The sequence below is a fragment of the Canis lupus genome, chromosome 1 (assembly GCF_011100685.1).
Source record: "Canis lupus familiaris isolate Mischka breed German Shepherd chromosome 1, alternate assembly UU_Cfam_GSD_1.0, whole genome shotgun sequence".
Lineage (NCBI taxonomy): Eukaryota > Metazoa > Chordata > Mammalia > Carnivora > Canidae > Canis > Canis lupus.
This window is the reverse complement of record NC_049222.1, coordinates 72490070-72505184: the sequence shown is the minus strand read 5'-3', so window position 1 is coordinate 72505184 and position 15115 is coordinate 72490070. Positions and strand designations below refer to the sequence as shown.

Sequence of the window (15115 nt, the reverse complement as noted above, 5' to 3'; positions counted from 1 at the left end):
CCGCCCAGGCTCCCCTTCTTTTAGTTTTTGATCTTTCTTTTTCTTTTTCTTTTCTTTTTTTTTTTTTTTTTAAGATTACTTATTTATTTATTCATGAGAGAGACAGAGAGAGAGAGAGGCAGAGACAGAGGCAGAGGGAGAAGCAGGCTCCATGCAGGGAGCCTGACATGGGACTCGATCCCGGGTCTCCAGGATCATACCCCAGGCTGAAGGTGGCACTAAACTGCTGAGCCACCCGGGCTGCCCTTTATTTTTCTTCTTGATAAAATTATCTGACTTTGTTTCCCTCCTGTCTTATAGAGAAGGTTCTACTGTGTTCTAGTTCTTGTGTTTTTCTTTCTTGAAATAGAAACTGGTATTGCTAAGGTTATGTTCTTCTGGGTCTCTGAAAGCCCTCTGCTGTGATCATTGGTTACTTCTGACAATACCAGTTTACCCCGAGTGAGGCAGGTAGTGAGAAGGTGTACATATGCTCCATTTTTCATGGTGCAGGTGCAAGAGGATCTCTGAGCTCCCTAAGTCACGTAGAGCTGGCCAGTTGGAGAGAAAAGTAGGAGGGTCTCATCCTGGGATGGCTCTCAGAGTCTGGGATTCAGACTTAGGTGAGTGTTTTCTGTAGCTCTCTCTGAGGCTTGTGTATTTGCTTCAGGGTCTGTCCATGGAAATCATAGTGTCATGAAGTCCACATGAAGACCGGCACTTACCATAGGCTCATTTTGAGGCAGCCACAGAATCTGGGTACCAGGCAAATTCTTGGATCACATGAGTATGTTGGGGCCTGGCTCTTTCTTTCTCTTCTGTTGGAACAACAGCAGAGTGAACTCACAGCTTTTGGCTTAACCAGAATCTTCTTGCCATCAAACAGCTGTGCTGCTTGTCAGACCCAGAAGTAGCATTTTATCATCATTACGCCACAATTCCTCACCCTCTGAAAGATTACGCTTAAGTGTTTTGTTTTCTTTGAACTGTACTCCACACACATAGACTGACAGTCCTACTTCACAGAACACTACTGGGGCCATCCTTCAAGAGAAGTTGTCAGGCCTTTGAAAGGCCTTCCTGGAACAATCATCCCTCTGCCTACATGTGTAATCTTCTTCTCTCCATAGGCCCCTAATCTCTTCCAGCCCTTGAGCCTGAGATGGCCATTTGGCACTACCTTTCCCTTTTTCCATTGCAAAGAAAAGCTTTTTATTTCACCTTCCACCTATTTCTCCACAGAAGCATCATTACTGAAGCATCCATTCCCATTGCGGAAGCATCCATTCCCTGCGTGAAAAAGAACAATAGAATTCCATGCGTAAAGTTGCCAGAGTTGGAATATTCCCAATCTTGTGGGCTCTTGCTCCTCAGACCACTATACAGAGAGAGTAAATGCTACCATCTTCTGGACTGTGTTACATATATACATGGGCATGGAGCTGTGTATGTATTTCTTTGAAGGCTAGACTCCTTTGAGGGAAAACACCAGCTCTGGAAACCATCCTCAATCAAGGCACTGTGTATGAATAGCTCTACTCGGTGGGAACCTTGCTTCTGTTGTATTACAGCCAGTGGTACCTGGAGCCCGCTGACATCTGAGACACAGAGGCCTGTGTGCATAAAGTGGGTAAGGAGTAGCCTTGTCACTTTACCCCACCCCTGAAATATAGCTGAAAGAGTGTAGTGGCTACCTTTTGTTGAAAAGTAGTGTTCACTTTAAAAGGCCAAAGATGTAAGGAGGTGCTCCTTTAAAAAATGGATTACTTTTTGGGAAATTGATTACTTTGTGGGATTTGTGGGTATAATGCAAAAGTTCACCCTGGTTTAACCCGAGTGGAGCTTGGAGAAGAACATGTTATATTTCTTGGTTAACTACCCATGCTATTTATAGAGGTGACTCCTCAGAAAGTCTAGACATTGTTTCGGGAAGACAGAATGCCAAATCTGCCCTTCACTTTCCCAGTTAGCTTGCTGAAAATAACCACCTCCTCTTCTCAAAATGGGGAAAATGGGAATCTTAGAATTCCATTTCAGGAGAGCGTGAATGATACTTGGGCTCCCTGGCCAGGAATTAGAAAGGGCAAGGAGGGAGGGTGCTTTTGTGACCCTGGGGACCTACCCCAGGCCTTGCTCCTCACCGGCCAGCTTGCTGAGTTGTGGGGACTGTGGTTGACAGATCCTCATTTTTGAGTTGGCCTCCTCCAAGCAGAGACCCTGAAAACTTTCTGAGAGTGAGCCAGCTGCAGTTTCTGGCTCTTAGCGCACATATGCCATTTCTGAACATCCTATGGAAAGCTGGCAGTTGGAAAGGCCAGGATGGGCAAAGCCATGAACTCATTTGGTAGACGTGTATCAGTGGGCAGGTGTGATGAATGCTGATGATTCTGTGGCTGTGAGGAAACAGGAGACCTTTAGTCTGAATTAGGGTTTTCTACAGCAGGTTCCAGGGAAGACTAGTTTTGTGGAATGTTAGTAATGTGGGAAAAGGAACTATGGCTTAATTAATTTAGGAAATGAATGGATTAAACAGAGTTAAAATGGAGTCTCTGCTGGAGGACTTCTAAGAAAGCCTTTAATATCGTTATTATCTTGATTTAATATCCTGGTGTGTATGTGCCTGTTGAAGAGAGGGCCAGAAGGTGCAATATTCCTCTGTGTGTCGTGCCCAGGGATTCCCCCACAATAGTGTGCATTCCATGGGACCATCACAGTCTCCAAGACACCACATCCTCAAAACAAACCTTTGAGAAGTGATTTCATTCCAAAGTATCTTGGAGTCCATTGTACAGCTGGCTATGGAATCCACCTTTCATTGTATGAGTGTCACTTGAAGACCTGCTGTGTGTCAGGCCCTGGGAGGGGCCTTGCTTTATCTCAGTGAGGAAGCTGGGCTCATAACTCAGTGCAGAAGGCCCCACACTTTTCTGATTATACATCTCTTTTTGAATAATCACCCCTTCATTTATTTATATGTGTTTATAAGTTGTATTTAGTGCAGTGTTTATATAGTAGGTACACTAAAATACACACAAAAATAGGAATTTAGAAGGACGAGAAAAAATATTTTTAAAGATTTATTCATTTTTGAGAGGGGGAGAGAGAGAGCACAAACAGAAGAGACAGAGGGAGAGGGAAATCTCAAATGGACTGCACGAAGCCCAGAGCCCCACACAGGGCTCGATCCCACAGCCCTGAAATTACAACCTGAGCCGAAACCAAGAATTGGATGCTTAACCTGCTGCACCAGGTACCCAGGGAAAAATTTTTTAAGAATATCTGTGTCTTCTTGTACCCCAGCAGATGGGATTCCTTGAACCGGGGTCCCACCACAGGGACTCTGATTCAAGTGGGTCTACAGTAGGGTCTCAGCATCTGCAGTGTTAACACATTCATGCCAGTGATTCAGCTCATGTGCTAGAGAGCAGTGGTTTGGTGGGGACTTTGTGGGGGTTGGTGGGGAAGGGGCATCTCTGAATAGGTTATGTATCTCTTGGGAAACTTTCAGACTCCATACCCTGCCATCTTCTTGCAGGTGAGAATGTCAGACTGAGGAAAGAAAACAGTGGGGAAGTTCCATAGTGATGCTCCCTGCTTGTCTGTTACTCCTAAGGAAGGTATGTTTCCAAACATACCCACTGGGCCCAGTGACAGGTGGGGATCCCAGGCAAGTCACTGGGCCTCCCTGGCCTAGTTTTTTTCTTTGAAAAAGTGAGGGGTTGATTTGGAATCGTCTGCAGTGTGTCTCTTAGAACACTAACATTCTCTGATTTAATTAGGTTTGAGTTTTTATGTTGAACAGGGGTGGAGGTGATTCAGTTTCATTCAGCAATTTACATCCACATACATTTTCTTTTTGATATAAGACCTAGTTAGATCATAAGCCTGGGATTTTCTTGTCCTCCTTGGGCAGTGTACTCCACCTAAACAGCAGTGGGCGTTTAATTTTTAGGCCCCCAAGCAGAAGGTTCAGAAGAGGCCTCGCCTACTCCTGGTTAATTGCAAAATAAACAGATCTCAAGGGCAGTGGCCCCTTCCTTTCATAATAACTGCCTCTGCTCAGTGCACCATCAGTGCAAAGCAGCACTTCCAAATACCACACCAGGTGAGTGCTCCATGGATGAAGCCTTCATCCTCTAGCCCAGATATTTACAGCTGGGACCCCTTCCCCTCCCCTCTGAGATGGCAGCTAACTTGTTTCCCCCACCCCCTGTTTTTAGCCTCCAGATACTTCCATTTGCAAGCTAATAAGTTGCACGTACATATGTTTGAACAGTTGTCAGGCTTGTCTGCCTCTCAAACTGTGCTTTGGTTTAAAACAAACAACAACAGAGAACCCAAAGGAGGGGATGGATGAAGACATTTTAGTTGTACCTGCAGGTGGTGTTGTTTTGACCTTGACAGTCAGTTTTAAACGACCTGTCAAGCACCTTTGTGTGCTCTTGGGCACACCCACCTGGAAGATATTATATCCCCTAAGCTTTATGTGCCCCAGCAGGCAGGCACCAGGTCCCTGGATTTTGTTTTCATCCATGGAGGGTTAATGCATGCATGGCAGGACTTTACTGAGAAGGGGCCCAGCTACAAAACACTGTTTTCATTTAATTCTGATTTCTCTTCTCTCTTGGCCTAACCCTCCCTGCCCTCAGGCCCTCCCCGCCTCCCCAGTTCCCTCCAGACTCCCTCCACCCCCTATCAGCCTTCCCTGCTCTCTCACCCCTCTGTTTGGCTTCAAACCATTTCTTTCTGGCTTTGATACCTTCTTGCAGAGCTGCAACCAATCAGGAGATTAGGCCCCCAGAGCTGAGAGGGGCACACTGCCTGGTAGGGGGCTCCAGCCCCAGGCCACTGCAGGAAATCGGGCCCAGAAAGCTTGCCAGCCTCCAGGACCCTCCAGCTTGGCTCTTTATGGTCCGGTCCGGTGACCAGATTCCCTAGGGTAGGGGGCAGGGGCCCCTCCTCCGCTTCAGTGCTGTCTGGGAAGACACGTTTGGGAATGATTTTGACCTTACCTCCGTGGTCCAGGGTCCTCTGTTGCAGCTGTTTGAGATTTATCTTTTTTAACTTTGAGTCTTCCCTCTGCTTTCTGAGCCATACATGGTGGTGCTGCAAGTTGGGGTGAGAATAGTGAATGGACAAATGAAGAGAGCCCATTGGATTCAGCCTCGTGCCAAACTGGGCCAGGATTGTTTCAAAATATTCAAGGATACAGATGATGGGTCTTTACCTGGGAATACTTCTTCCTTGGCATCCATGCCTGAGGCCCCGAGTTGTTGAAAGAAGTCTGTTCTCTATTTCTAAAAGAAGAGATAGCAGAGCAGGTACTTGTTCTCAAGACCAAACATATATCTTATTGCTCTTGTAGTACTTCCTCCGAAGTCTGAAAGAAACAGGCCCAGACCTAGATAGTCACCTAACCACCATCGGCACCATCACTGTGTTCACAGGAACTGTGAACTGTTCTGTACAGGAACCTTGTACTTAAGATTGGTACCCGTCCCTTCGTGGGACTTCCCAGTTTGGAATGAATGGTAGAGGAGGCTGAGGCCTGTGTGGTGTGGGAGTGATTGGACTGGGTCTCCCATCGTAGGAGGAACCTGGTCTCAGAGAATGGAAGAGAAGCAGAAGTATGGGTGAGAAAATGGCATTACTGTGTGTGCCCCTGCACTTCCCTTGGGTCTTTGAGCCTTCACACAGGGTTCTGTTTGGTCCAAGCTGCTTGAGTTGCATTTTTGTCATTTACAACCCGGGACCCTCACTAATTTACAAGGGCTCCTTTTTCACCTGTACAAACAAGCATCATTAGACCTTAGGATTGGAAAGAGGAGTCGGTGGCTTTGAGCAACTTGGGATCCTTTCCCTTCCAATTCTCTAGGGGTGATATCACCTGGGCAACTCTTTACAGCTTGCAGAGTGTCTTCATATATATATATTTTTCCCCGCATTTGAACTTCACAGACAAGCTCTCAGCCCTGCTAGGGCCTAGCTGTCACAGGTTCCCCACAGCTTCCTTCAGGACTGGCCCCACCCTGGCTCTCCAGCGTGGCATTGCTCCTGCTTGGAGAGGCCGCTCTGGATAGCCACTGCTGTGATTTCCCATCCCCCAGGCAGGGTAAGCTCTGCTCTCCATTCAACCCTGTAGTTTATCTTGTGGGGTGATGAGTCTCAGCAGGCGCTGACAGCCAGGATCAGGGCCTAGGCTTCTGTGACTTTTGGCCTCTGAGGTGTAGGGCAAGTGGATTCTAACGATGGGTTTGCTTGAGCTGAGGGGTAGAAACCTGTAGACCCATATGTGCATGGGTTGTAAGCTAAGCAAGGGCAAGCCCGGGGCAACCAAGTACACTTAATATCTTTTCCTTTGGTTTATTTCACTTTGGTTAGCCTTTTGAACTGTCGTGCTGTTACTGCGTGCTTTTTCTTTTTCTTTTTAAAAAAGATTTATTTATTTATTTATGATAGACATAGAGAGAGAGACAGAGAGGCGCAGAGACACAGGAGGAGGGAGAAGCAGGCTCCATGCCGGGAGCCCGATGTGGGACTCGATCCCGGGACTCCAGGATCGCGCCCTGGGCCAAAGGCAGGCGCCAAACCGCTGAGCCACCCAGGGATCCCCAACTGAGTGCTTTTTCAAAGCTGGTACTAGTCCTCCCTCCACCCCAACCTCCAGACACCATGTGAGATGATGGAAAGACACTCAGGTTTTAGAGAGGACTTTTGAGAAGGACTGGATGTTATGTGCCATGGACTTGTGGAACTCAGCCCAGTTACTCCTTTGTAAGATCTCATGACTGCTCACCTCTGGGACTCTTACTTTTCTCATTAGATAAGATCACGTGTGACCTACCTGGTGCAGTAGTCTCTTGGCAAATACTGGTCTCTTGCTTCAGAAAGCTTGGAGATATTTGGTAGTTTTGTGGATCAAAAAACACCTAAGAGTGGCTCTTTCTTAGGGTGAATCACAAACTTTAAGATCCCTACCAACCCAGAATCTCCATGATCCTCTGAAATAATAGCTCCAGGGAGAAAATAAAAATAGGTGTGTTAAGTTACAATGGTAGTATGAAAACACGAACGGTTTGTTACAAAAAGTCATTGAGTCCAGATTTCTCAGACTGTTCAAATGGAATTTCTCAATTCAATGAAGGAGCATTTTAGAGTAGCACTTGCATTCTTGTTAGGTTTTCCTTCAAGGATATAGCTTGAACTTCAGTAGTTTACATGGTGGTTTTTCTCTCCCCCCTCCCCCACCCCCACCAAAGTTGAAGAAGTCAGTAGAATAAAACCATCGGACATCTTTGGTTCAGGTCAAATACATTTCTTAGTTCCTCTTTCACATCTAAAAGAAATCCTGATCAGGGCACCCTGGTGGCGCAGCGGTTTAGCGCCGCCTGCAGCCCAGGGCGTGATCATGGAGACCCAGGATCGAGTCCCACATCGGGCTCCCTGCATGGAGCCTGCTTCTCCCTCTGCCTGTGTCTCTGCCTCTCTCTGTGTGTCTCTCATGATAAATAAATAAAATCTTTAAAATTAAAAAAAAAAAAAAGAAATCCTGATCGTCTGTGGATTTGGGATACCACCTGGACTCAACTGGACTGTCCAAGCCCCCCGGGGCTCTGGGTCCACCAGTTGGAGAAAATTCTGTGACCTTGACCTCTTTTCCTGTCATTTATGGATTGAAGATGGAGCCCTGTCCACTCCTGAGGCAGCTGCGTCTGGTCTGTTCTTGGTGGTGTCAGAGGCATTATCTGACCTGTGCTTAAAAGGACCAGGTGAGGGAAACTTCCAAAATCTGTGTCATCACACCTGCCACTTCCAAATGGAGCCAGAGGGGCTCCGAGTCAGGAAGAAGGCCAGGATGGAGGGGGTGAGCAGTGGCAGGTGGGGTGACATCCTACTCTGTTCTGATTTGAATGCCAGCCCTGCTCAGGCTGCCTTCCCAAGGCCCCTCTCCAGAAGTACACACAGCATTTTGTAAAGTGTACCCACCGGTGTTGGTTGAGATATTCCTGAAGGCCAGAGTGGGAATGGTTTAAGATGCTTTTGCAAAGCAATCAGCCTAAAAGGGCCTTGGAATCATAAGTTTCTTTAGTGCAATTGTTTTCTAGTTTTGTTCCTTACCTCTGTTGACACCTCCCTTACTCCTCATCATTCCATATGTACTTGTAGCAGTTTTTTATATAACTTCTTGTATCTCTTCGTGCAATGCAATAATAAACACCCAATAAAACTATATAGACTTTACTCCTCTTCCCTTTTCTTATACAAAAGGAGGCAGAGCACACACCCTGTTTACTCTGTGCTTTTTATCACTTAACATTATGTCCTGGGCTTCTTTCTACTAAGTCTTAGTGAGTTCTCTTTCTGTCTCATTCTCTTTTTTAATTTAGTGGCATGGCGTTCTATTCTGAGGATGTTTTCCAAAATATAGATTTTTTTTTTAAATTTTTATTTATTTACGATAGTCACAGAGAGAGAGAGAGGCAGAGACACAGGCAGAGGGAGAAGCAGGCTCCATGCACCGGGAGCCCGACGTGGGACTCGATCCCAGGTCTCCAGGATCGCGCCCTGGGCCAAAGGCAGGCGCCAAACCGCTGCGCCACCCAGGGATCCCCCAAAATATAGATCTTTGAGTCCCCTCCCCACCCCCATCCCACTATTTTACTATTGTAAACAATGTTGCACGGAGGACTTGGTGCACTCTGAAGAGTCCGTAAATACACAAAGTTTCCGTTAATAAATCTGCCAGGTCATGGGGTTTAGGGATGTGCCTGCATCTTATTTAGCCCCCAGTAGTGCTGTAACCACAGGTGGAACCACATGAGGTTTTTGTTTGGGGAAATTTCAAAGGCAAATATTAGCAATTTTGTGTGGCTCACCAAAATGTGGAGGAACCTAAATGCAAAAAAAGCTGGGATGGGAATAAGAATAGTAAGTCTTCACCCCAAAACCAACATTTCATTGTTAGGCTCTGGCTCACTTAGACCAGTCTTGTCAAAGCCACAGTGGATGACCCCCTTCTCAGCATTTGGTAATGATGATGGTGTTCTTCAGATTTCTGAATTTCAACAATTGTGATGTTGTATTCTCCTGTTCTCAGTAACTTCAGAAATATAGAGAACCTCTTTTTTTCCAAAATGAATGTACATATTTGACATTTTTAAATAATATCAAGAAATGCCATTTATTTTTCTGGTTAAGAGAGCTAAGTATTATTTATACAGTTTGGGCTATTGATTTTATTTATTTGGGTTGCACCCCAGTGCTGAGTGAGTGGTTATAGTTGGTGGAGGGACCTGCAGCTGGGCTTCCAGAAGCCCAGTGTTTACTCCAGAGATGTGGAGGTGAGTGAGCAAGAAGTTGGGCTGAGCCCAGGCTAAAAGGTCAGCAACCCATCTTATAAAATAATGCTGATGTGCAGGTTTCAAATTAGAAAGTTTGAAAGAGAAAAAGGGAAAATATTTTTTAACCTTGTAGAGAAAAAAATGAAGGGGAGAGCTAATGCGCTCTCTCTCTCTCTCTCTCTCTCTCTCTCTCTTTTTTTAAGGAGGATGTTGAGAAGACAGATTTTTAATAGTTTTAATCTTCAGACTTGGGCAGAAGGCCAAGCATGCTCTGAAAACAGAAAAAGTGGAATGAAATGCCAGAAAGGGAAATGGAAAGTAGTGGGATATGCAAACAACCAAATGTGACCAAATTTCCAGGCTTCTCAAGGAATGGGTTGGATTGTGGCAGAGTTGCTGAAAACATTTTTTTTTTTTAAGTTCAGATAAATGTCCATATACCACCCCCCACATAATTCTAGAACATATCACCCAAAACTCAATTTTAAACAGTAAGCAGAGCCTAAGCTGCTACCCCATTATGGTTTCATGTTGGCTCCAATAATCTAATTTTTTTCGGTGACATCAATGGGAGGTAAGCAAGGGATGTGATTTATCTCAGCTTTAATAAGGCATGACACTAAAGAACAAATTCAGAAAATGTTCTTTATCAGCATAGCAAATAATTTTTTTAATCTCTTAAAGGTCAACCATTTTAGTGGATACAAAATTAATATAAGCTGTAGGCCTTTGCACTATGTGTGTACAAACACACACACACACACACACACACACACAAGCATTCAGCTTCTTGATCTCTCTGGTACATACTTACTTTCCAGAGATATACACACACAATATAGTGCTCTTGGTTCGGCAGGATAGTCATCACTTAGGGAGGACAAAGAGAGCCATCACAGAAAGGCTCAGAGACTGCCTTAAGGGGGAGCTACTGGTTGTTTGTGTCACTTCCCCTATATGCCAGGACCCCTGGGCCCCTCCTAAGGATGTGGGGATCTTGTTAGAAACTGAAGCAGCAGCTGGAAGGTCATTTTTCCTGTGCTTTCAAATGGACGCCTGATTTGATGGGAAATAGACTTGTGCCTCTCTGACTCTAAGGCCAAGGGAAATGACTCTTCATAAAAAGAAAATTATAAGGAAGTCCTTTTTTATAGCTAACCCTTGTACCTCTTGCTGTAGTAACATACCTTCTCCCATGGCCGAACTCCAGCAGCAGAAGAGCTGGTCACCCCATGCTGAACAATGGGGTGCTTTACTGCTTATTTGCTTTGTTGCTAAACCTTCCAGCTTTTGCTTTTCTAGGCTAGATAATCCCAACAGTTGTGAGTTCCTTTTTGTGGTTTCTGTTTGCCTTTTCTTTGATCATCTCACTTGCTTTCTTCTGGATCACTTTCTAGTTCTCTTCACTGTCCAGAAATTGAGAAGTCCAAACCAGGTGCAGGAAGCTGCAAAGGTGTATCTCCTTGGTGAACAGAGGACCCATTTATGAAGCACTTCATTCTAGACCCAATACTGGTGTAGAGACATTTCATGGGCTGTCCCACATAAGCCTGACAACCGCTGTGGGGTGGACGGTAGTGTTACTGGCATTTTGTAGATGAAGAAACAGAAAAGAATAGTTGTGTCCTGCTTAGTCTCCCAAGTGACACAGGTGAAGCTCAGCCTGGGTCTCTGACCACAGAGCCTGCGATCTGAACCATGTCTCCCTGGTGCCATGATTTCATCCACCAATTTCAAGATCTTCTATTTAACAACGGTGCTGGGCGGCTGACTCGCTTTCCATTTAGGGACTATTACAGCTCCCTTTTACTGCTTTTTAACACATGGCTAGTCATTCCTCACTTCAGACTGGGTTGCATGTGTTCCTGGAAGTTCATTTTATTTCATTACTTTTCTAAGTTCTTTAATTCTCCTTGAATTTGAATTCAAGCCTTCCAAGAAGCTGTTAACCTCTCTTGGCTCAATTCTCCGGAGGATCTGATGAAGTTTCTTACCTGGTGAGCCCCCACTCGGGGAGTCTTGAGTGGTCACGGCCTGCCCCGATGTCATCCCCCATGTTCCCCTTGGTCCTTCCCTGGGTTTCCATGGTGGAAAGAATGGAAGGAGGGGTAGAGTGAGCTACAATGTTGGCTGCCCTGCGGCATTGAGTTTTTAGGTATTATTTATTTAAATTTGGAATTTGAAAATATGGCTGTTTTTATTTTAACAGGAACAACTTCAAGTTTTATATTGCACAATAACTTCAGAACTGGAGAAATCTAACTTGGATTTTGTTTCAGGGCCAGGGTTATCATGCACTCATGGCCATTACCAAGAATCTGGGGCACTGCCAAGATGTCAGTTTGTGGAAGCCATACCCTTGGAATGAAAAAAAAAAAATACCATCTATGAAAAATATTCACCTGATGTTGAATTGTACCATAGCCAGCATGCTACACAGTACCAGGCATGTAGATGACATTCAGCTTATTTACTTATTATTTATAAAGTGACGGAAAGAGTGTACATAGGAATAGCTATGGTGATGAAGGTAATTTTAATTTTGGCAAAGATAGCTAGTGTGATTTCCTTAGTGTCTGGACACCAGTTTAAGCAAGAGAGTTACCCTCTCAGGAATCACCATTACAACTGTCCTCCAAATTAAAATAAAAAAGTTCTCTCATAACACATTTTTTAGTAGTAACAGCAACAACAAAGCAGGGGCGCCTGGATGGCTCAGTCTGTTGAGCATCTACCTCTTGGTTTCCGCTCAGGTCATGATCTCAGGATCCTGAGATCAAGCCTGGGGTGGGGCTTTAGCTCATTGGGAGTCGAGCTCCTGCTCTCCTTGTCTAAATCTAAAAAAAACCCAAAAGCCCAGCAAATCAATGTTCCAGAATCTCACCCCTAAAAGAGGATTTCAAGAGTCTTTGGTCTTAGCTTTCTTTTCCTTCTTTCCTTTTCCGGTTTCTTGTTCAAAGATGTTAAAACCAGCCAAGGATGGTCTCCTGCGAATCACTTGCAATTATACCAATCATTACAAGTAGAGTTTGGCATCTACTGCGTTTAAAAACTCAGAAATACTTGGAACACTGCAGGGAGTAGTCGCTAACTTTCAGGTGGAACCAGAAAATAAACAATTTCTGCTTCTATGATTATGCTCCTTCAACCATTTGTCAAACTCAGCTCAAAACAGGATCTTGAGTACAGAATATTTTGTCTGGTTGCCGAGTAGCTCACCAAATCTGTAAACCACGGGAGTGTTATTGAGAGCATTTCCAGAAGGGTGGGACCAGGGCCCCAGCGAGAAAATGTTTCCATATTTATAGACCAAGGCAGCGAACCCCAGAGACTTGAGTTTCCTCTCTCCTCTAGGGAGTTGGGGATACGTTCCTTTACCTTGATGGGGGGAGAAGAATTAAATAGAGAAAACAACCATTCTTTTACATCTTTTTCCTCTTTTGATTTTGCTCTCTAGTTTTTGTAATGTACCCTTCTTGAGTCTTGAAAATACAACTGCTTCCCATTTGGTAAGCTTTTTTTTTCCTCCCTTTCCATTTGGCAACAGCATTTTCCTGTGTTTTCAATGGCACCAAAATTAACATGGCTGTTTTTATTTAACAGGAACAACTTCAAGTTTTATATTACACACCCAGCCAAAGAATCTTTGATTTTGCCCTGGCATTTCCCAAGATGTTCGCATGGTTTTGAAAACAGGGCTGCTTTACCGCTGTTGCAGAGACAGCGGGGGCAGCAGGGCAGAGTGGGGAGGCTGGAGTAAGGGAGTGAAGGGAGGAGATGAGGGGAACTTCTCCTCCCCCAAGTTGCTATTTTTAAAGTCTGCTTGCCTACTGAATAGCTCGATTTACAAATCCTACTGGATATCGTTTTGACCTTCCCCAGCTTTCTTTCCTGTTGAAAGGGTGATGGATGCGTTGGTGGGACACAAACCATTTGTTCTGTGTATTTTGCCATGTGCATGCTCCCTTATGAGCACCAGACCCTCTACTCCTCTCAATAGGGGATACCCACACCGTCAGAGGCATTGTGCCTGCGGGAGGTATCCAAGCCCAGAATTTCTTAGGAGGTGGGATCTCAAACCCCAATTAGAAACACTCCAGGAAACACACATTTTTATTTGTTAAACAAATAGTCTTATGTGAGCCTTGGCAAAGACTCTCACTTATTTTAAATGAGCGAAGTAAACATTACCGGTGCAGGGGAGCGCCTCCTTATGCTGACTGTAACTTTGAAGCTGGCTTTAAGGCTTTATGTTGGAACATGCACTGTTCTTTTTTCCTTGGCTTGGGCTCTAGAGAATGTTGTTTCCTCATTTAGTAATTGCAGAGTTAATGGGGTTCTTTGTGATGCTACTGTAGAAGAGAGACTGTTTTATTTGATTCTGGGACTGTAATTAAAGTGGCGCCCATCGGCATACTTAGAGTTAAGATTGCTTCAGCTTTTCCAGTATAAACTCATATTTCAGGGGTTTATAACCAGCTATAAAAATTTGCTTCTAGCTACAGACCTGGCATATTCAGTGTCAGCCTAGGAATAACCTTTACTTTTTAAAAAAATCTTTTAAAAAGGATAATTAAAAATTTAGTTCAGCTGTTTATAACTGTTATGTTACAAGGATACAAGGAAATAAAAATAGCTGCTTTTTTTTTTTAGCAAAAACATGTGACCCATTTTTTTTTTTTTTTAATGTGGGCAAGGTTCTTAGATATTTGTTATGCCTTCAAAGGAAAATACAGCAAAATCTCTGTGAAAGGTATTTTAAAAGGATATTGTCTCAGTTGTCCTCATGGCGACAGGCAGGGCACTAGTAAATGTCCACCTTGTTCTTCCAAGCATGAGCCTCCCATAGGAGTACTGGCAAAGCTGTTTTATCAGTGGGCTTCAAGTCATCGTAACAAAGCTCCTGGCCAAGGAGTACACAGCAGCTTCTTCCTGGCAGATGGAAATATGGCCAGCCTTTCTGGTTATGAGGCCATGGCTACTCATTTATCCCACCCATGGGCCATGTTGGGACATGGTGAGCAGCCTGGGGACAAAGCCATGTTAGAGAACCACTTGCGGGCTTGTGAACCTTCTCACAGCCCTTGATCTGTGTCTCACAAGGGTAGGGAAGGAGAAGAGGGAGTTTGCCTCTCTTCAGCTCAGCAGCAGTCACTGCAGCAAGTAGCTTTTAGATGGGGCCATTTTTATACCTGCTCAGAGATGGGTGTGATTCAAAAGTTCTCCAAATAGAACCTTCTTTAAGGCTTCAGGTATGGCAGGTTTACCTTTAGCTATTCTTCTCTAGCAGCTGGGGTTTTGATTGATGCCATCTGGTGATAATGATGGTGGAGATGGTTGTGATGGAGGAAGGAGAAAAGGTGTTATTGGTCCTGGTGACGGTGTCTATGATGTCACTGGTGGAGGTGATGGTGGCCACAGTGGTAGTCATGGCAGTACCAACAGTGCAAGTGGAGAAGAAACAGTGGTGATGGGTGGTGATGATGGTGATGGCAGCCCTGGGAGGTTACAAACTTCTGCCTGCCCAAGCTCTTTGCAAAAGCCGTTCTTCATCTTTACAGAAGCAGTGTCTTAGGGAATCTGTTTGTTGTACTTTCCCTACACACAGTATGCCCAGTGCAGCTAACAACTGGCTTTTGATAGAGCCTGCCTTCCACTGAATGAGTTTGGTTTGCAGAAGAGTATGTGCCCTTTTTAAGAGGCAGGTCTTCATTTGAGAACCAGAGTACAGTCTATCTTCTTTTCTATGGCTTCCAGTTAGTTTAGGACCAAGGAACATGGTGACCTAAAGCTTT

At 44.7% G+C, this 15115-nt stretch overlaps 1 protein-coding gene and 1 long non-coding RNA gene across 50 annotated transcripts in view; one reads left to right on the top strand and one right to left on the bottom strand.

Annotated features, from left to right (window-relative positions):
• The window catches only part of C1H9orf3 (aminopeptidase O (putative)), a 332909-nt gene that overhangs the window by 90531 nt on the left and 227263 nt on the right, over nucleotides 1-15115 (top strand). The window lies entirely within an intron of this gene.
• On the bottom strand, nucleotides 4682-14695 carry LOC119870812. Its single transcript, XR_005354008.1, has 4 exons — nucleotides 14513-14695; nucleotides 10508-14252; nucleotides 5207-5276; nucleotides 4682-5085 (listed from the first exon to the last, which is right to left on the bottom strand). It is a non-coding gene; the product is annotated as an uncharacterized LOC119870812 (long non-coding RNA).